Source organism: Lissotriton vulgaris, chromosome 7 (assembly GCF_964263255.1).
Source record: "Lissotriton vulgaris chromosome 7, aLisVul1.2, whole genome shotgun sequence".
NCBI lineage: Eukaryota > Metazoa > Chordata > Amphibia > Caudata > Salamandridae > Lissotriton > Lissotriton vulgaris.
The window spans coordinates 1,146,717,074-1,146,738,695 of record NC_141695.1 but is presented as its reverse complement, the minus strand read 5'-3'; positions in this window follow the sequence as shown (position 1 = coordinate 1,146,738,695).

Genomic DNA, 21,622 nt, shown 5'->3' with positions numbered 1-21,622 from the left:
CGCAGCTTTCGACACGGTCTGCCACCGCACCCTAGTGCAGCGCCTCAGCAACGTCGGAATCCAGGAGAAGGCACTGGAGTGGATCGTCTCCTTCCTCGACGGAAGAACACAGAGAGTCCGCCTACCACCGTACAAGTCAGAGGCCACCGAAGTCATCTGCGGCGTCCCTCAAGGATCCTCGCTGAGCCCTACTCTCTTCAACGTCTACAAGAGCCCCCTCGCGGCCATTGCACGCCAACACAACCTCAACATAATCTCCTACGCCGACGACACCCAGCTGATCCTCTCCCTGACCAACGACCCCGCCGCCGCCAGAGCCAACCTGCACGAAGGGATGAAAGAGGTAGCCGAGTGGATGACGACGAGCCGCCTGAAACTGAACTCAGATAAGACGGAGGTCCTCATCCTGGGCTCCTCGCCCTCCGCCTGGGACGACTCCTGGTGGCCCCCCGCCCTGGGCACCGCACCCAAACCGACGAACCACACACGCAACCTGGGCTTCATCCTGGACTCCTCCCTCTCCATGACCAGGCAAGTCAACGCCGTCTCCTCGTCGTGCTTCAACATCCTGCGCATGCTTCGGAAGATCTTCTGGTGGATCCCCACGGAGACCAGGAAGACCGTCACCCAGGCCCTCGTCACCAGCCAACTGGACTACGGCAACGCACTCTACGCCGGAACCACCGCCAAGATCCAGAACAGACTCCAGCGCATCCAGAACGCCTCAACCAGACTCATCCTCGACATCCCACGACACTGCCACATCTCCGGACACCTTAGAGACCTGCACTGGCTCCCGGTCAACAAGAGAATCACCTTCCGCCTCCTTAACCACGCACACAAAGCTCTCCACGATCAAGGCCCGAGCTACCTCAACAACCGCATCAACTTCTACGCTCCCAAACGCCACCTCCGATCTGCCAGCCACGCCCTCGCCGCCGTCCCACGCATCCGTAGAGCCACTGCAGGAGGAAGGTCCTTCTCCTACCTCGCCGCCAAGACCTGGAACTCCCTCCCGGCCGACCTGCGCCTGACCCAAGACCACCTCTCCTTCAGGAAGAAGCTCAAGACCTGGCTGTTCGAGCAGTAGCGGCTCCCCCCCCCCCCCAAGCGCCTCAAGACCCTACGGGTAGGTAGTGCGCTCTATAAATGTCTTTGATTGATTGATTGATTGATTGAGTGTTTCATCAGGTATTTGACAACTCAAAGTTTAGAAACATTGCAGAGATGCTTTGCCAGAGGTGTTTGGTGTGCCAGCAATTCAATGCAGGAAAGAGGACTGTAGTGGAGCAAAGTACGATTGGAAAGGCAGAAGGTTCCTTTGTCAGGATGCAGGCGGACTTTATCCAATTGCCCATGTGCAAAGGATATAGATATGTCCTGGTTATAGTTTGCCTGTTTTCCAGGTGGGTGGAGGCCTACCCAGCAAAGAAAAATGATGCTATAACTGTAGCTAAATTGTTACTTAGAGAGCTGATACCTAGGTTTGGATTTCCAGAGACGATTGAAACAGACAGAGGTGGGCATTTTGCTAACGAAGTCCTAGGAGAGCTCTATAAAGCATTTAAAATTGAGCCAAAACTGCACTGTGCATATCATCCAGAGGCTTCTGGAATAGTCGAACAAATGAATGGCACTATCAAATCCAGACTGGCGAAAATGTGTAATTCCACCAAGATGAACTGGATAGAAGCTTTGCCCCTTGTGCTGATGAGTTTGAGAAGTATTCCGAACCGAAAAACAGGCCTGAGCCCCCATGAAGTACTAATGGGAAGAGTGATGCGACAGGCATGGGTACCTGGACACAAACTGCTAAGTATTTCTGATGATTTGGTGCTAGAATACTGCAAGCAGCTGGGTGACCAAGTGCGTTCTATCTCTCACCAGATTGGAGAGACTGCTGTCGAATGGCCTACAACTCCAGCACATAAACTGAGACCAGGTGATTGGGTGGTGTTAAAGAAACACACCCGGAAGAGTTGCCTTGGACCAAAGTGGGGAAAGCCGAGACAAGTGATCCTTGTCACCACAACTGCTGAGAAGTGTGCTGGCGTACCAAAGTGGATCCATGCCAGTCACACGAAGCGGGTAACCGGAGAAGACGCGACTGACGCAGAAGGTAGTACAGCTGAGGAGGCTCCAGAAGAGGGTCCGGATCTCGCTGACATCGAACTACCGAGCACAAGTCAAGACGTCGAATGGTTCCCTGCCGACGATCATGTTCTCGATCCAATAAGAACAAGAAAATATTCCTACCTAGATAGTGAGTGGGATAGTGAGGATGAGACAGGAATAGAAGGAGAAAATCAGGTCACCAAGAATCACAACAGACCTGATCAGGAAATAGGCCAAGTAGGGACAGACCAGGTCATCGACACTCCTCCTGAGACTCCAGAAACTGGAAAGGGACAGATAGTGATTAAGGCTGAAGTTCATGCGCAAGAAAATCAAGGGGTCGAAGTGCATGAACAGGAACAGATAGAAATAGACGAACGTGTTCAGGAAGCAGAGTCCAAATCGCCTGAAAATAAAGATCAAATACAAATTAGACCTGAACGAGGCCAGCTTAGAAACCAGGCAGAAGAAATTACTGAAAGGCCTGGAACTAGTCAGACAGGAAGGGAAATAGACACTGACGAAACCATAGTGCCACAACGAAGCGAAAACAAGAGAGTTCACGAGGAAGGCCAAGTTTCCTCGACCACTAAAAGGCTCAAGAAAAAGAATGAACCCCGATACATAAAAAGACTGAGACTAAGGATAAAAACAGTTGAAGAAAAACTAGAAGACCGAAAAAGGGCTGCCAGTGAAAGAAAAGAAGCCCGAGTCCAGTCCAATCGAAGAAGTTCACAAGTAAAAAGACAAAACAAGCCGTATCGGAGTCCTGAATGGACTTACTTGGTATTGGAAGAAATTGACGAACCTGAAACCAGTGACAAAAGCGACGAAGAGTCAATTGCTGATCGGAGTTCTGACGAAGACCCTCCTTGAGGAAAAACCGAGTGAACCTCTGGTGTAAAGAAACAAAGAGGGGTTGGAAAGCCACCTGTAAGCCACAATGTCTGATTCAAGTGTAAATGGAAGATCCAAATTTAGCTGTTGTAAAACCTGCTGTAAAATCTGCTTAGTATAGCAATGATAATAGTGATATGGATAGGACTAACAGCCTTTATACCTTTTATTATAAGTAAAGACCCTAATTTGTACCCCACTAACCCAGTGACTCCAGACACAGAAGCTGTACAGACTGAAGAAACACCACGAAGTGTAGAAAGACGTGACAATGCAGCTGTACTGAGACAAACACGACCTGACTTAAAAGCATCAGATGAGGGTGGACTACATTTTCACAAAATGAAAACAAAACACAGTTAAATGTCTTCGCAAATCTTTTAGTGCACTATGTAGAAGCTATGGAAATAGAAGATTGTTATGTCTGCATGAAGCTACCTACTTCTGTAGTGTGACATATCACCATTTACCCCTGACCTACGGAATTTCCTGTAGTATATTAGCAAGCTTATTCTATAGAAGCACTTTACAGTACTACTACTCAAACACTGACGTAATCTTTTTGGAACTTCCTGTTCGAGGAAACCTGAATATTGTACACTACAGAAGCGAGGTGACTCGTTACATGGGAGAATATTTCCTGACCATAGGTGACATAGACTTAAATGAAGCTAGAAAAGATAATCTAACCTGTTCATTACATGAGCAGGAAAAGATGTTTTTGAAAATGGCAGAAAGAAGAAGAGAGAAATTTCAGAAAAAGGCAAATGATGAAAAAGATAGAATCCCTAGATGGACAGAAAATATGGAAAACACCTCACAGGGTGAAGAAAATCCTGCACTGTTGCTGGACTTTGAGCGGAAAGGGAAACTCTGTCTTCATAGAGAACAGACTAGTTATTATAACAATGTATTCATTGGTTCCAGAGAGTGTGGACATAATTACAAGGTAATTGGAGGTTGGGGTTTCAAAAATGGGTCAGAACCTGTGTTTCCCGGAATTTATTATATATGTGGAAACAAGGCTTATTTCAAATTGCCGGATCACTGGTATGGGAGCTGCTACTTTGGCATTGTTTTCCCGAAAATATACCATGTGAACAGTGCTGCTGGAAGCAATGAAAATACTAATGGCTTGATGCGTAGTAGACGTGAGAGTGTAGGAGAAATTATAGGTGATATTTTTAGTGCACTGATACCTGGAATGGGAGTAGTTCTGAACACTCATCGTATCTGCAAATTGTCTACAGTAGTGGATCGGTTATCAACTGACACTGCTGCTGGATTCCTGCTGGTCAATACTGAAATGGTTGCGATCAGATCAATGGTTTTACAGAATCGCCTTGCTCTTGACACCCTATTGGCAAAAGAGGGCGGAGTCTGCCGAATGTTGAAAGCGCAACATTGTTGCACCTACATTCCTGACAAGAGTGTCGAAATTAAGAAATATGTAAGAAACATAACTAATTTGGAAAAAGAACTCAAACCATTGGAGGTTGATAGTGCCTGGAAGAGACTGACTGATGGTCTCTCCTCTGTAGGTAGTTGGTTCTCTAACTTAGGTAAAAATCTTTTATGGAAAATATTGATGCCAATAGCTGGAATAGGTGTGATTGTACTGATCAAATTCATCTGCTGCAAATGTCAAAAATGCAAGAAGAAATACACAGTAAATAAGAGAGGAGTGAAGCGTAATGTTGATGAGCTAGAATTGGAAGAATTGAAAAATGAAATTTATAAGAGAGCCAAAAGCTTTCACCCTAACAGAGATGCGGAAAGAAAGCTCAACAACAAGTTTGTGGAAATTGAGATGAATGATATGCAAGAATGAAGTTGGCATCTGTTTCCATTTATAGTGATGATAGTAAATATCATTAAAGAGGGGATTTATGGAGCAAGGATTCGCACGTAAAGCGACTTGCTCTCATTCATGAACCTCGTCTAACCTTTAATAAGTATTAACCAATCATGTCCGTCTTAAAATTCACCTTTTTTTAGTACACGCGGGTGCCCGAGAGAAGCTCGCATCTGTGTTTATTAATCGTAATGATGCTTGCACTACTGAAGGGCCGCTTCGCAGAAATACAGTCTGCGCATGCGTCGGTCATACCCATGTGATGTGACGCACTCGCAATTTGGAGGGATGTTTTCGCTCATGCGCATTACTGTTAAATATGGCCGCTTGTCTTTAACCATGCTCTCTGCTAGCTCATGCTGCTTCTGCATATCTGTTCTTTCCGGCATTAACCTTTAAGGCTATAGATATTATAAAGTAAGGGGTGCAGTGAAGTTTTTCATGGTATACAGTGTAATCATTTTTTTCTGTGTTTCTAATTTGTTTTCGCTTACTTTTCATGTACCGCGTATCTGGGGGCCTGGGAGTTGGGGAGCCGCGCCATTTTAGAAGCCCATGTGGACTCGATCACGTGATATGAGGACCGGGCCTTGCATCAATGGAACTCAGCCAGCTGGCTACCGAAGCTGAGACACTCCTGGGAAGATCACCTCTGCACCTGGAGAAGATGCTGTATTACATCTAAAAATGATAAAATGTTTCTTTCCAATGTGTACTTCATTGTCTTCTACCACACGTATGCCTGGGAACACCAACTCCAAGGGGTGGGTACTGTCATTTGAATATTAAACATGGGAACGCAGAATTTAGGAGGTGACCTCTCTTGACCAATCGAAAGATGGGACCTTGTCACTTGCAACATTTGTGGGTGGTCTGGGGGTCCAAATAGAGTATAACTAGCCTAGTTTAGTTAGAGAAAATTGTCCGACTTGTCCGAGTAGCTGACCTGTCACTGACCCTACGAACTCTATAGGTGGCTTGATACAGAGCGCTGCGGAGCACTCTGTCCGTATTTTCCACTAAATCCAAGGGGTGGAAATAGTCTTAAGTGCTGGCGGAGCACTTTTCTGGGAGATTCGAAAACCCAATCGGGGTTACTGGCGGATTCCATGCAGAGAGGGGGTAACGCAGGCGTTGCATCCGAAGCTACAGGTTTTGGTTGTGCCCTTTGATGAGCCCAGTCCTGATCCAAATCCTGAGGGGTATCCTGTCCTGACTGTCCATGAGCTGTATCTGCTCGCCTACTGGCATTCTGAATCCTTGAGGGTCCTTGTCCTCGCCTATTCCCAAGCCGACCCGTGGCTAGGGTTGGTCTTCATTCCTGTCCTAGGTAAATATACTTGTGGGTGTCCGTATAACTATACCTTTGCCTTTTCCTCCTCTTAATAAAGCACTCTTGCCTGTCGTATTTTCCCTATCAACTTTGAAAGTGACTGTTATGCAATTGTTTATTAGTGATGTTCCACTTCTTCCCCTACCTATAGGATATTATTGAAACTGACCGCTTATACAGCTTGTTCCATTTTTCCTTTTCCTTTAGTACGTTTGCCATAAGTTTAGTAAAGATAGCGTAAGATTAGGAATTAGTATAAGAATATTAGTGCACATTTTAGGTCCTACTCACTTACCCTGCCTTAGTTTAAACTCGTACTGACTAGCATGTTCCCTAGTACTCATACCCTGTAGTGTTCCCTAGTACTCTATGGTACTTGCCCTCATCCATAGTTACATTGTGATTTTAATCTTAATTATTGATGTACTAATCTGTATTTGCCTCATACTCATGGCATATTCATTCTAAACTTACTCTATATAAAACTTTGAAAACCCACCAGGTGTCTGTGGTCATTATACATCATAAAGTGTTATTAAATGTACTAAATGTATAAGGTATTTTTAAGAATCTTATCACCTGTCCACTGCTAGCTCCTGATCCAGCAGGAGGAATGTGCCTGTGGTAAGTCAGGTACATTGACAGTGGTGGAGGAAAGCCGCCACCAAATTACTTATAGTAGCGTGTAAACTCACCCGATTCATGCAAACTCTGTCATCATATGCACGCCAGGGCCCAGTGCGTGGAAATTGGTATAACCTGTGAGACGGGTGACCTGCGCGCTCTATCACCCCTACGCTATCCAACACTTTCCCTACTGTTGCACTCTCTGGAGTTGGAATAGTAATTGTTACCCCTACGCTATCCAACACTTTCCCTACTGTTGCACTCTCTGGAGTTGGAATAGTAATTTTTACCCCTACACTATCCAACACTTTCCCTACTGTTGCACTCTCTGGAGTTGGAATAGTAATTGTTACCCCTACGCTATCCAACACTTTCCCTACTGTTGCACTCTCTGGAGTGGGAATAGTAATTTTTACCCCTACGCTATCCAACACTTTCCCTACTGTTGCACTCTCTGGAGTTGGAATAGTAATTGTTACCCCTATGCTATCCAACCCTTTCCCTACTGTTGCACTCTCTGGAGTGGGAATAGTAATTTTTACCCCTACGCTATCCAACACTTTCCCTACTGTTGCACTCTCTGGAGTTGGAATAGTAATTGTTACCCCTACGCTATCCAACACTTTCCCTACTGTTGCACTCTCTGGAGTTGGAATAGTAATTGTTACCCCTACGCTATCCAACACTTTCCCTACTGTTGCACTCTCTGGAGTTGGAATAGTCATTTTTAACCCTACGCTATCCAACACTTTCCCTACTGTTGCACTCTCTGGAGTTGGAATAGTAATTGTTACCCCTACGCTATCCAACACTTTCCCCACTGTAGCACTCTCTGGAGTTGGAATAGTAATTGTTACCCCTACGCTATCCAACACTTTCCCTACTGTTGCACTCTCTGGAGTTGGAATAGTAATTTTTACCCCTATGCTATCCAACACTTTCCCTACTGTTGCACTCTCTGGAGTGGGAATAGTAATTGTTACCCCTACGCTATCCAACACTTTCCCTACTGTCGCACTCTCTGGAGTGGGAATAGTAATCTTTACTCATACGCTATCTAAAATGTATTGAGCTTTTGTATTAGTTTTATGTTGTTATTAATTGTTATTTATATGATTATTTTATGTATATAAATGTATTAGTAATTCATTACATTTTTATTTGTTTATAAGTTATGAAAATAATTAATTTAGAGTTATTAATAATGACAAATATATTATGTATTATATATTTAATAATATTAATTTGTATTACATTATGTATTAATTTTAAATATTATAGTACATTTTTAAATATGTTTATTACATTTATAAGTAGTATTTTGTTAATATTAGATTTTTATTGTATAAAAATACAACGATATTTTACAAAAAACTATATTTTTGTCATTCTATATATTTTTTTCGATATATTTGTACTTACCTTGTTAGGGATAGGATTCCGATATTTTTGCCATCGATATTTTTGTTCCGATAATTTGGTATATCATTTTTGTGTATTCGATATTTTGTCAGACATTCCCTTGAACACCTAGCAGTTGTCAGGCAGCAATAAAAGTGTCAATATAACTATGGTGATTATTGTACCTGCTGGAGAGGGATAGGAGTTATTTCTAGCAGCAGTTTTGACTCAACTCAGGTAGCACAGAGGGTCAAGTCAAGTCAAGTCAGAGAATTTATATAGCGCACTACATACCCAGAGGGTCTCAAGGCGCTTGATGAGGGGTGGGGAATTACTTGTCAAATATCCACGTTTTAAGTTGCTTTCTGAATGCTAGGTGGTTCTGGGTAAGGCGAAGGTAAGTAGGAAGTGAGTTCCAGGTTTTAGCTGCCAGGTAGGAGAAGGATCTACCTCCCATGGTGGTTTTGTTGATGGCGGGAGGGGGTGTAGAAGGACAGTCGTGTGTTGAGGCATTCTGGTCCGATTTCGTAGAGTGCTTTGTGTGCGTGGGTTAGGAGCCGGAAAGTGATCCTCTTATTGACGGGAAGCCAGTGGAGGTTTTTCAGGTGACTAGCGATATGTTCTTTACGCGGGATGTCTAATATGAGCCTGGCTGAGGCGTTTTGGATTCGTTGGAGTTTTTTCTGGAGTTTGGCGGTAGTACCGGCGTAGAGGGTGTTTCCATAGTCCAGTCGGCTCGTGACCAGAGCGTGGGTGACCGTTTTCCTAGTTTCGGTGGGGATCCAACGAAATGTTTTTTTGAGCATGCGAAGAATGTTGAAGCAGGATGAGGAGACGGCGTTGACTTGTCTGTTCATTGAAAGTGAGGAATCCAGGATGACGCCCAGGTTCCGTGCGTGGTTTGTCGGGATGGGTGCTTTTCCAAGGGCTTCTGGCCACCAAGAGTCGTCCCATGCGGAGGGGGAGGTACCTAAAATGAGGACTTCTGTTTTATCTGAGTTCAATTTCAGACGGCTGTGTTTCATCCATTCGGCTACTTCTTTCATTCCTTCGTGTAGGTTAGTTTTGGCGGTGCTAGGGTCATTGGTGAGTGATAGTATCAGTTGAGTGTCATCCGCGTAGGAGATGATGTTGAGGTTGTGTTGGCGGGCGATGGCCGCGAGGGGGCTCATGTATACGTTGAAAAGGGTGGGGCTGAGTGAAGGTGGAAGGCGGACTCTCTGGGTTCTTCTGGTGAGGAACGAGGTGATCCATTCTAGTGCTTTTCCTTGGATTCCGATGTTTCTGAGGCGCTGTAGAAGGGTGCTATGGCAGACTGTGTCGAAGGCTGCGGAGAGGTCGAGGAGGATGAGGGCGACTGTGTCTCCATTGTCCAGTAGAGTTCGAATGTCATCTGTTGCTGCGATGAGGGCGGTCTCAGTGCTGTGTTTTGCTCGGAAGCCGGACTGTGAGGAGTCGAGGGATTTGTTGGCTTCGAGGAAGGCGGCGAGCTGGTTGTTGACAGCTTTCTCGATGACTTTGGCCGGGAATGGAAGGAGCGAGATGGGGCGGTAATTTTTGAGTTCGGTGGGGTCCGCTGTGGGTTTTTTCAGAAGGGCGCTGAGTTCCGCGTGTTTCCAGCTTTCCGGGAAGGTGGCGGAGTTGAAGGAGCAGTTGATGACGTCTCGGAGGTGCGGTGCTATAATGGAGTCTGCTTTGTTGAATATGTCTGCTGCAAAGGAAGTATAACATGCAGATCACAGAACATTATTTTATGTGCATATCCCAGTGGTTTACCACTTTTGTCACAAAGAACCTTTGGTTACTATGCAATTCATTACAATCATATTCTAGCACAGCGATCTATGAACTACCATCAAAAAGCTGCACCCAATCTGCATGGTAGAGGTCAGAAAGCTATATTTGTTTTCAAGTCTTTCATTATCCTAATGTTGCTAAAAAGGGGTTGTTTGGGTAGAAATACATTCTCGTTAGTAAAGCCATCCCTAATCTCTTCATTACGTTCTGTTTCCTGGCTTTCTGTTTCTCATAGCCAACCCCTCTTAAAAAATGCCTACCGGTATGGATGACGTGAATACTATGCCTTGTATTTGTCTTTGTCTTTGCAACATTTTCTATACACTGATTTACACACATATTATGTACTGTCTCTCTATTTGTGTATGATATAAAGTGCTCTGACAACCTACACTGGTATGAAAGGTGCTATAAAACAAATTAAGTACATGTGGGAGAGGGGCTATGGAGATGCGAGGCAATGTTAGAGGTTGATAGTGAGGGTATCATTGAAGAGCCCCAACAAAGACTGTTGAATCCTGGCACACTCTAACTTAATCATTTACTATGCTTTAAAAGCTAATACAATTGAATATATAATTTAAGAAAATGTGTTGTAGACGTCACTATTTTTGCCCAAACTTTCTGGGGGGGAGAACCCCCCCAAAACCTTCCTTTTAATGGCCAGGCTCTCTTGCTGCACTCACTATGCACCACAGGGGAGCTGGTATGACAAAATTTGCCAGGCCTGCTTTGGGTTCCCAGTTCAGCCCTGACCACAGATATATGGGAAACCCTAGTTGCACACTGTGTTCATTCTGTATACAAGTATTCAGAGAAAACCAAGCCCATCAAGATTCTCAACATCTCTCCTAAAATTAAAAACCTACTACAGACAGCCTTTATCTGTATCCTCTAACAGTCACTAAAACTACACTGAGGAAAGAAGTTGATGTCAGTAGAAAAGTGAGTGCTTTGAACGATGTTTACTCTATAGTGAGAGTTTACTCTGTACGACATTGTTTGCAGATAGTGAATCTCTCATAAAATATACAACAAAGACTATTAAAAAGTATCTACTAAGAACAGTATACACTCCATGCAAAGCTTGTTCAAAGAGACACTATTCACTTAAAATAACCAGGGTCTGAAGGTGCCAAGGTCATACTACCTGCACCCTTCATATTGTGCTGGAGACTTTACAGATATTCCATCTTCTAAAGCTAAACAAGCACAAGCAAATAGGTTAGCACCTGATGCACACAGACTTCTATGTTATGTAGAAATTGTCATGCTGAGACGATTCTATTTACTAGCTCAAGGATGCGTATAATACTTGGAATCTACTATATAGAATCGTTGCCTTATTGGAAACGTCTGCAGAGCCTGGCCAACTCTCGTCTGCACCCAGAGTTACCTTTCAATACAAAGATTTATAATATGTTTATTGCCTCTACACATCTACGATGCAATAGAAGCACATCTTTTTTTCTAGATACTGACACCCAGTACCTGGACACAGGGTGGACAAACTTAGGTAGAAATGGAATATGATAGGTACCAGTCACTATGCAAACCATAGGGGAGATGGGCCATGGATTCCCTCCCTGGTCGTCACCTACCCAGTTGGTCTTTAGACAGACTTCCTTTCGTCTCTCCTTGTTGTCTCTTCCCTTATCCCCCTTTCTCACCTCCAATGTCCCCTCCACTACTTTTCTCTCTCCTTTCTTTCCTCTCCTAATTGTATTACTTATTTTTTGATGTATTGTGTAATTGCTGATCTTTTTCTGTTACATTGTTGATTCTCATGTAAAGCGCTCTGATACCTTCGGGTCTAGCCAGCGCTATATAAAACTCTTTAAATAAATAAATAAATAAAACTAACTAGAACACTCATTAGATGATATCATCAGTGATGTAATCAATGATGTCATTTGAGATGGTCTGTAATGTTATAGGACATATCATGAGTGATGTAATATGTGGGGTAATTAGCAGAGAGAGAGAGAGAGAGCGAGAGTTGATTAAAGGTGATTGAAGTTTGCAGTGTTACGCTCCACGACCCCCTCTACTCACTCTTGGTCAGGCCATCCAGACCTCCCCTGTGCTCCTTCTGTTGCTAAACTGGGATGCCTGGACTTATGGGAGGCTCAATAAAACATATTGCCATGTGGTGGTCTTCTGTCAGTGCCCCTGACCTTTAAATATTCCCACACTGTCTGTCTCACTACATAAAATATGTCATTGAAAGGGAAACATGGCTGTCCCTCTCCTCATCATTCACTGGGTCTGGACACGGTCTTGTGAATATCTGGATGAGCGATCACTGAAAAATAATGTAAAGCCAACCTTTGACCCAAAAGTGACAATATCATTTCCAGACAGATGTTCTCATGGCAGCAGAGCAGCTGTGATGGGCCTTATTGTGAACTAGCTTGCTTTCCCAGGACGTGTGCAGTCCCACTGCCAGGAATCAAAATATGTTTTTTTCAGGTACTTCTGTATTTTCCTTTGCAACTTGGTACTTGCGGTTATGCTTTGATCCGAGCCTCTGTATCTGATCCCAGGCCTTCTTCGGTGTTCCAGATCAACAACCAACATATTCACGTAGCTGCCATCTGCTAAATGGATCTAACTCCCTGACGCCCAAGGCAGCCATAAACCACACAATTCTCAGGCTTTCGCTGGACCCACTGTGCTCGTGGGTGGGGGGCCATCCCATCCGGATTTGGCTGAAGGAGAACTGTGCGTGTCCTAGACAGATAGGTGTATTTATAAACCACTTCCTCTGAGGTAGCAAGGCAGTAGAGTTAGGCCGGAAGGTGAAAACGAGCAAAAACATAGATAGGCTGTTGTGATTTTTCTCCAGAATTTTTCTCAATCCTTTGGGAAGTGATTTCAGAATTTCAGACCCAGTGACCCTAATTTACCTCCAGACAAGAAGGGTGGCGTTGTGAACCACAATGCAGAAGATAAATTCCAGTTGCCGGGCTGTCCCATCAAAACCAGACCACCCAGTCTCTGGGGCACAGATGCTAAGACTTACAACGTACACTGCAATGTGAAGAACAGTTTAGTAACATAGGCTGACATAGACAGGGGAACTGTGAGAAAGGCACAGACAAGTGCAAACAAAGAAACAATGGGGATCAGGCACTTTGGAACAGAAGTGTGGAAGCACAGAAATGCAAAGGAAGAAGACATAGACTCAATCACATAAGCTCACTGCACATCTCTTACAAGTTCAGTCCTGGTTCTTTGGATGTCAACTAGGTGTTGACAGAGGTGGTGCTGCTACCTTGCCTTGCCATTGGTTCACCTAGCAATGTTCATGCTATCCCTGATGAGTGATCACAGTTGCAGGATAGCCCTTTTTACCTGTCACCTGCTAGGGAGAGCAGCCACCAGACTCTCCCATATTTTTAAATGTGTCGGCAAATAGGCACCTTGACACCTAGCCTGCCACTTGCCTTTGGCCTCCAGTTCCTACTTGTTCCAGACTGATCTAGTGTCGCCACCGCTGCAATCATTTTCCCCCCCAGGTTTCCCCACTTACAATTTTTCTCACCAACAAAAGCCCTCCCCACACAAGGACCTACCTAATACAGGTCACATTGTGACCACACAGTGGATGCGCACAGCAGGCATGCAAAAGGTGAGTGAAAGGCATGTCAACGGCAAGCCCGTCAGCACCCGTCCGTGCTTGGACTGCACCCAGCGCCACAACCCCTGGCCTTTTCACCCCTAGAAGATACACCATCGCTGAGCTCTACACCCTCGACCCCAGATGTCACAGCAAACCCTGCCACTACACTGATCCATGCTCAACAGTAGGACCTTTCCCCCACTGCCACTCCACATGCCACAGCACACACACAAGCCCACCAAACAGTCCCCCCAAACACACCACAGACACAACCTGAACAAAAACGCCATCTTGCATGTGCCCTTCTCAACACATGCTCACTATGCAAGCATTCCACCAAATTATGGGACCTCATCACCACCCTTTCACCCAACATCGTCTTCCTCACCAAGGACTGGCTCAACCCCACATCCACCTCAGACATTGCACCACCGATCCTCAACGGACATAAAATCACTCATCAGGACCGCACCAACAAGCCGGGATGAGGAATAGCAATCATCCACAAAGAGAACATACAGTGCACCACCACTACCGACAACATCACCACCCCCATGGAACATCTCAACTTCAAGCTCCACACGGACGTCAAGACAACCATCAGAGGCACTCTCGCAAACCAACCCCCAGCTTCTGCAACACCAGTGCAGACTTCATTATACCCCTTTGACTCCATCTTCCTCGGAAACCTAAATTTCTACATCGACGACCCCTTTGATAACAACAAGCACACCTCCTCAAAAGTATGAGCAGCCTCGGACTGGCCCAGATCATCCACAACCTTATTCACAATGCTGGGCACACTCTAGACCCCATTTTCACCTCCAGGAACTGCATCAAATACAGTCACATTTCTGAACTCACATGGACCAATCATTACATCATCCACTTCAGCATCTCCAGCCCAAATACTGCCACCCCAAGACAACCGGCGCCCCCCTCCGTAAGAGGAGCAAAATCTCAGAGACCAGCTGGGCAGCTACCTCCACCAACCTTGAACAAGGAGTAAAGAACATCAACGCCTGAATCACCAAATTTGTCGGCAGCAAAATCCTCATCAAGAGTAACATCCAGAGAAAAACTTTGAAAAAGGACAGCTGGTATATCCAAGAACTCACAACAGTGAAACTAGACAGCAAACAGCTGGATAGGAGATGGAGCACCAGCAAGGATACCTCTGACAGGGCAGCTTTCAAAACCTCCATCAACCTCTACCAATGCCTGCTGAGTGCAACAAAGAAGACAGCCCTAGCTGCATGCATCGAAACCAGTGCCAACAACACCATGGAAGTTTTCAACATCGTCAAGGAATTCTTAAAAACTTAAAAAATCCTCAGCCAACTCCAGCGAACACAAAAACTACCAGCCAATCTCTTTACTCCCATTCTCAGTGAAGCTACTGCAAAAGATAATCAACAAACTCATGACAAAACTGGAGCAGAACCAGCTACTTGAAGCCTCCCAATCCGGTTTATGTAGAAATTACTGAAACTACCCTGATTGCAGCCACCAACGACATCCGAACTCCCCTTGACTGAGGAGAAAACACAGCTCTGAACCTCCTTGACCACTCGGCAGCCTTTGAAACCATATCCCACAACAGGCTGATTGAAAGACTCCACCACATCAGTGTCTAAGGGGATGCACTCAGATGGATCACGTCTTTCATCACAGGAAGAACCCAGAGAATCCACGTCCCACCTTTCATCTTCGAACCCAAGGAGAACACCTATATGACCCCGCTGGCTAACATCATCAGATCCCACGGTCTCAAAATAATTCCTACACAGACGACACCCAACTCATCCTCTCATGTGTTAAAAGTGTGTATTATTTTTGTACTGTATGTTTGAATATTTAAAAAATAATTAATTACATTTTTATGTAATTTAAATCCACAGCGGTTTGTAGGTTTATAGAGGAATAGGGTGGGAAGTCATTTAATTATAATATATTTTCTAGAAATATTTAGAAATAATTAATTATATGTTAATTATTTTTTGCACAATTTAATTCTGTAGAGGGTTGTGCGTTTATAGGGGAATAGGGTGGGAAGTAATTTAATTGAAATTAATTAATTATTTTATTAATTAATAATGTAGTATTTAATATTTTATATTAATATTAAGTTAACTAATTTATTATTAATTAATTATAAATTGATTATTAACAATTAATAATTAACTGCTAATTTTGTTAATTGTGTTATTTTTTATTAATTAGTAATTAGTTAGATATTAATCATTAATCATTAATTTGCAAATATGTTAATTGTGTATTTTTTTTTAGGATTGGGGAGGGGGTGATAGGGGAGTAGGGTAGGAAGTACTTTAGTGTTAATGTAATTTTTATTTTTATTTTTATTATATTTATTAAAAGTCATTTTATAGTTTTAATTTTTTGGATATTAATTTTATTGTTAATTGTAATAAGTTAATCAATTAAGTTTTCATTAATAATGTTGATTTAGTAATATTTTACAATATTGTAGGTGACATTTTTAGGGGGAAATGGTGGGAGGTAAAAATTAAAAAAAAATATTTACTTGTTAATTAATGTTAATTAGATTACAGGAGTGGGTATACTAAATTATTCCTCTACTCTATCCAACACTTTCCCTACTTTTGCACTCAGTGGAGTGGGAATAGTAATTTTTACACGCCCGCTATCTAACACTTTCCCTACTGTTGCACTCACTGGAGTGGGAATAGTAATTTTTACTTACCCGCTATCCAACACTTTCCCTACTATTGCACTCACTGGAGTGGGAATAGTAATTTTTATCTATCAGATATCCAACTCTTTCCCTACTGTTGCACTCATTGGAATGGGAACAGTAATTTTTACCCTCCTGCCATCCAACACTTTGCTAAATTTTGCACTCACTGGAGGTAGAATAGTAATTTTTACCCTCCCGCTATCCAACTTTTTCCCTACTGTTGCAATCACTGGAGTGGGAATAGTCATTTTTACCCACCCGCTATCCAACACTTTCCCTACTGTTGCACTCGCTGGAGTGGTAAAGGTAATTTTTATCTACCTGCTATCCAACACTTTCCCTAGTGTACCACTCGTTGGAGTGGAAATAGTTATTTTATCCCCTACGCTATACAATGTTTCCAGTAATGTTATATTTAATGTAGTGTAAAATATTATTTTGTCCAAAATATTTATTTTAATGTTGTAACTTATTATATATATTTTATTTTTATATTTATATTATAGGTATATATATATATATATATATATATATATATATATATATATATATATATATATATATATATATATATATATATATATATATATATATATATATATATATATATATATATATTATATTTATAATATATATATATATATTACCTACTGGCGGTCGCCAGTAGGTAGTTATAGCTAGGATTTTTTTCAATGCAAAATCTCAACATTCTATTGGGAATAACTTTGGCGCCGGTTGAGGAATCTGCCTGAAAATTTCCTCAAATTTGCCTCGCGTTGATACATATATAAAACAAATTTATTTTTCAGAACGACACACATTTACTGGATGGTGTCATCAGTGATGTCATGAGTGATGTGACTGACCATGTCATGAGTGATGTAATATGTGACGTCATCAGCAGTGCATTGCACGCGCAAGTTATAGTGAGTCCAACTAACTATAACGTGGGAATTTCAATGGTTTTATGCGAGTAAAACTTCCTGCTAACTATAACTGGTGTGAAACCTATGGTTTTTTCAGTGAATTCAATAGGTTTTTTAAATGCTAATCCCTAACTATAACTGGTGTGAAACCTATGTGTTTTTTCAGTGAATATATATATATATATATATATATGTATATCAAGGTACGTCAGTACCGAAACGCGTAATGGCCGACTGAGTAAACAGCTCAATAAACCGACGATTTTTCCACTTACTTGGGTCTGTGCTCCATGTGTCTCTTCGGGAGAAGAGAGCGCCTGCGTCCTGCTTGCGAAGTGGAGTGGCGGAAATATATATATATATATATATATATTACCTACTGGCGGTCGCCAGTAGGTATATATAGTTAGGATTTTTTTGAATAGGGATTTCCGAAAATGCTATGTTGAATAACTTTGGCGTTGATGGACAGAATTGGCTGAAATTTTCAGAAAAATGGCACATTTTGATTCTGAGCGTCCCCAGAAAGTTTGGGGGGGTTCCGTCAAGCGGGGGCTGAGAAAAAAGGGGGGTCCCAAAACGTGTTTTTAACATTGAGTTTTCCATAGGGCGGTTGGACTCACTTTTAGCCTGAACGGCTGAATGGATTTCCACCAAACTTGGCAAAATTGTAGGGACTGGTACCCCGATGTGCCTTTGCTATGTCTCAAGATATATGCTCCAGTGGTTTTTCCGAAAATTAACTTTGAAAAATATATATTGGGCTACATTGGGCTATATATATGTTAGAGCCCAAATGTAGCCCAATGTAGCCCAAAAATGGCCACCAGAAACAAAAAAAAACAAATGTAGCCCAAATATCAGCCAGATGTAGCCCAACTAAAGCCCAATGACAGAATGTCCCAGAGTGTCCTAAAGAACAAGTAGAGCGCTAACAGTCTTACTTATGACAAAAGTATGGCACACCTGAAGTCATCTTGATTGGAATAAAGTGTTAATATTTAAAACATTTAATTTGCAAAGGAACAAAATGAGGGGGTTCATTTTGCCATAGAAATTATGATTATTGCTCAAGAAAGAAAAATTAGGGCACATTTTGAGTGACTTCTCAAATCCTCTTATATTTCATAAAAAAAATTCTGATATGCAGTCTCCCAAGATGGCCACCAGAGACAAAAGAGCCCAAATGTAGCCCAAATATCAGCCAGATGTAGCCCAACTATAGCCCAATGACAGAATGTCCCAGAGTGTTCTAAAGAACAACTAGAACGCTAACAGTCTTACTTATGCCAAAAGTATGGCACACCTGAAGTCATCTTGATTGGAATAAAGTGGTAACACTTAATACATTTAATTTGAAAAGGAACAAAATGAGGGGTTTCATTTTGCCATAGAAATTATATATATATATATATATATATATATATATATATATATATATATATATATATATATATATATATATATATATATATATATATATATATATATATATATAATTATATTAATTACCTACTGGCGGTCGCCAGTAGGTATATATAGTTAGGATTTTTTTGAATAGGGATTTCTGAAAATTCTATGTTGAATAACTTTGGCGTTGATGGACGGAACTGGCTGACATTTTCAGGAAAATGGCACATTCTGTTTCCAAGCGTCCCCTGAAAGTTTGGGGGGGTTTCGTCAAGCGGGGGCCGAGAAAAAAGGGGTGTCCCAAAACGTGTTTTTAACATTGAGTTTTCCATAGGGCGGTTGGACTCACTTTTAGCTCGAACGGCTGAATGGATTTCTATGAAACTTGCCAAAATTGTAGAGACTGTTTGCCCGATGTGCCTTTGCTAGGTCTCAAGATATGTGCTCCAGTGGATTTTGAGAAATTAACGTTCAACAAAAATATATATATCTTTGACAGGGTCCCGGTTAGCGCCCCGGTTCGCGTACCAGACGCGTAACGGAACTTCGCGAGGAGAAGCGGATTGGCTCTCTGGTGACTGTCAACATTCTAAACAGTCCGGAGCGGCCGCCATCTTGTCTCTCGGTAGGATCGAGAGACAAGAGGTGGAAATAAACGAAGGGGGAAATGAATGAAAGGGGGCAAGGTAGACCCCTCCTGACCCACTAGGATTGATGTGGGGGCTATTAAAGGGCCCCGCGGTAGAAGCACTACCCGGTACGCGAACCGGGTAGCTCATCGGTAGCATAACGGGAGTCCGCCATCTTGTGTTTCGGACGAATTTAGTCACAAGATGGAGGATAAACAATGTTGGGAATGGGTATAAGGGGGCACGGGAGACATATCCTTACCCCCTAGGTTTTCTGAGGGTGGCTGAGGAGGCCCATATATGTAAGAAATAACAGCCTTTTTTTTCAAATTTTTGCACGGTTAGCGCCCGGTCCGCGCACCGGGTAGCGTTCCGGAAAGCGTAACAAGGGGAAAACCAAGGGAAACAGTAAAATAATATTGGTGGGTTATCCTGGAGGTGACGCACCTCAGCAACGCTATAATTGATTGGATGCCGCCTCTGCATGTGGTGGTGCATAGTATAGTTTCCAAAACTATACTTTTTGTCTGTGCCTCGGGACAGAACTGCATCGCAATGAGGCATGTCACCAGCCGGGCATTGACCTTTTTTTGCCCTAGAGGGTAAGAAAAAAATTGCCATATAAAATGGTCTAAGCGGTGGGATTGCCGGGGCTCTTCACGCAAGAACTGCCTCGGCTCTACCTCCTCTTCCTCTTCTTCTTCCTCTTCCTCTGGGTTTGGAAGGAACTGTGCAGGTGGTCCTTCCTTCCTAGGTGGTTGTGGTGGTGGTGGGGGTCCACCAGCTGCAGCTACTACAGATGCCATGACTGAACAAGCAGAAACAGGTCTTCCTCTCACAAAGATGAAAGTCAGAGTGAGGAAAAAAGGTGGGGGCTTTCATCATTTGGGGAAAAAAATGTTCTAAACCAATGAAAAGTGTTATTTTCAGGTCACATGACCAGTTACGCTTACGTTACGCGCCCCACTCCGCGCCCGGAGCGCTTCCGGGGTGCTGCGCTTCGCGCCTCGGGTCGCGCTCCGGAGCACTTGCGAGTGCGCTAACGCGGCGCGTCATAAGACGCATTACACGGCAACGCGATACGTCGCGCTTACGCGACGCGTCACAATGTTGTTTTCGAATGCGGCAGTTGCGCTAACGGAACGTTTCCCAGTGCGCAGATCGGGTCGCGGCACCAAATTGAGCTAACGGGAAGCTACCCGGTGCGCGGACTGGTAGCGAAAAAAATAATAATAATTATATACATAAAAAAATTATATTAAATACATAAAAAATATATTTTTCCTTTAAAAGAAGAATACATTTTACAGCTTTTGATATTTGCAATTAAAAAACCATTGAAATTCACTGAAAAAACCATAGGTTATAGACCATATATAGTTAGGAATTAGCATTTACAAAACCTTGAAAATTCACTGAAAAAACCATAGGTTATAGACCATATATAGTTAGGAATTAGCATTTACAAAACCTCATTTTACTCACACAAAACCATTGAAATTTGCATATATAGTTAGTTGCACTAACTATATATCGCGCACCCGCAATCCACTGCTGATGATGTCACATATTACATCATTCATGACATGGTCAGTGACATTACTGATGACATCACTGATGACATCTCAAATGACATCACTGATGACATCACTGATGACTTCTCAAATGACATCACTGATGACATCACTGATGACATCTCATTTGACATTACTGATCACATCACTGATGATATCATTCATGTGATAATACAATGAACCTCTTCAGACTCTAATATAACCTTAGATACAATCAGTGTAAACAGACACTCACAGACTGTCACTTATCCATGGAGTTACTCACACACCTAGTCAGTCATGCAAAGAATCAATCACACCTCCATTTCCTCAACTATACAGTTATACACACCTTACTTATTCAAACATATACTAACACATATTTACTCTCTTATACAATCCCTGATACAAGTTCACAATGATCCATACAGCCACTCACACATTCACTAGCTCTTATGCACAGTTATTTATGTATGTCAACTCTCACATGTACTGTGTTTCACATATGTACTTACTTTGACATGTAGCGCTGAGATATCCATTCACTCACCAATACACTCATGCACACAGTCAACCGCCCATACAGCTGTTTCCACATGCACTTTTGAACCCATACATCTAGTGAATCAACTGCTCACACATCTATGCACAGAGTCATATACCTCCCAGCCACCCACACACAAACTCAGTCTCCCATACAAATACTTGGGCAACCAATCAATAACCCATATAGTT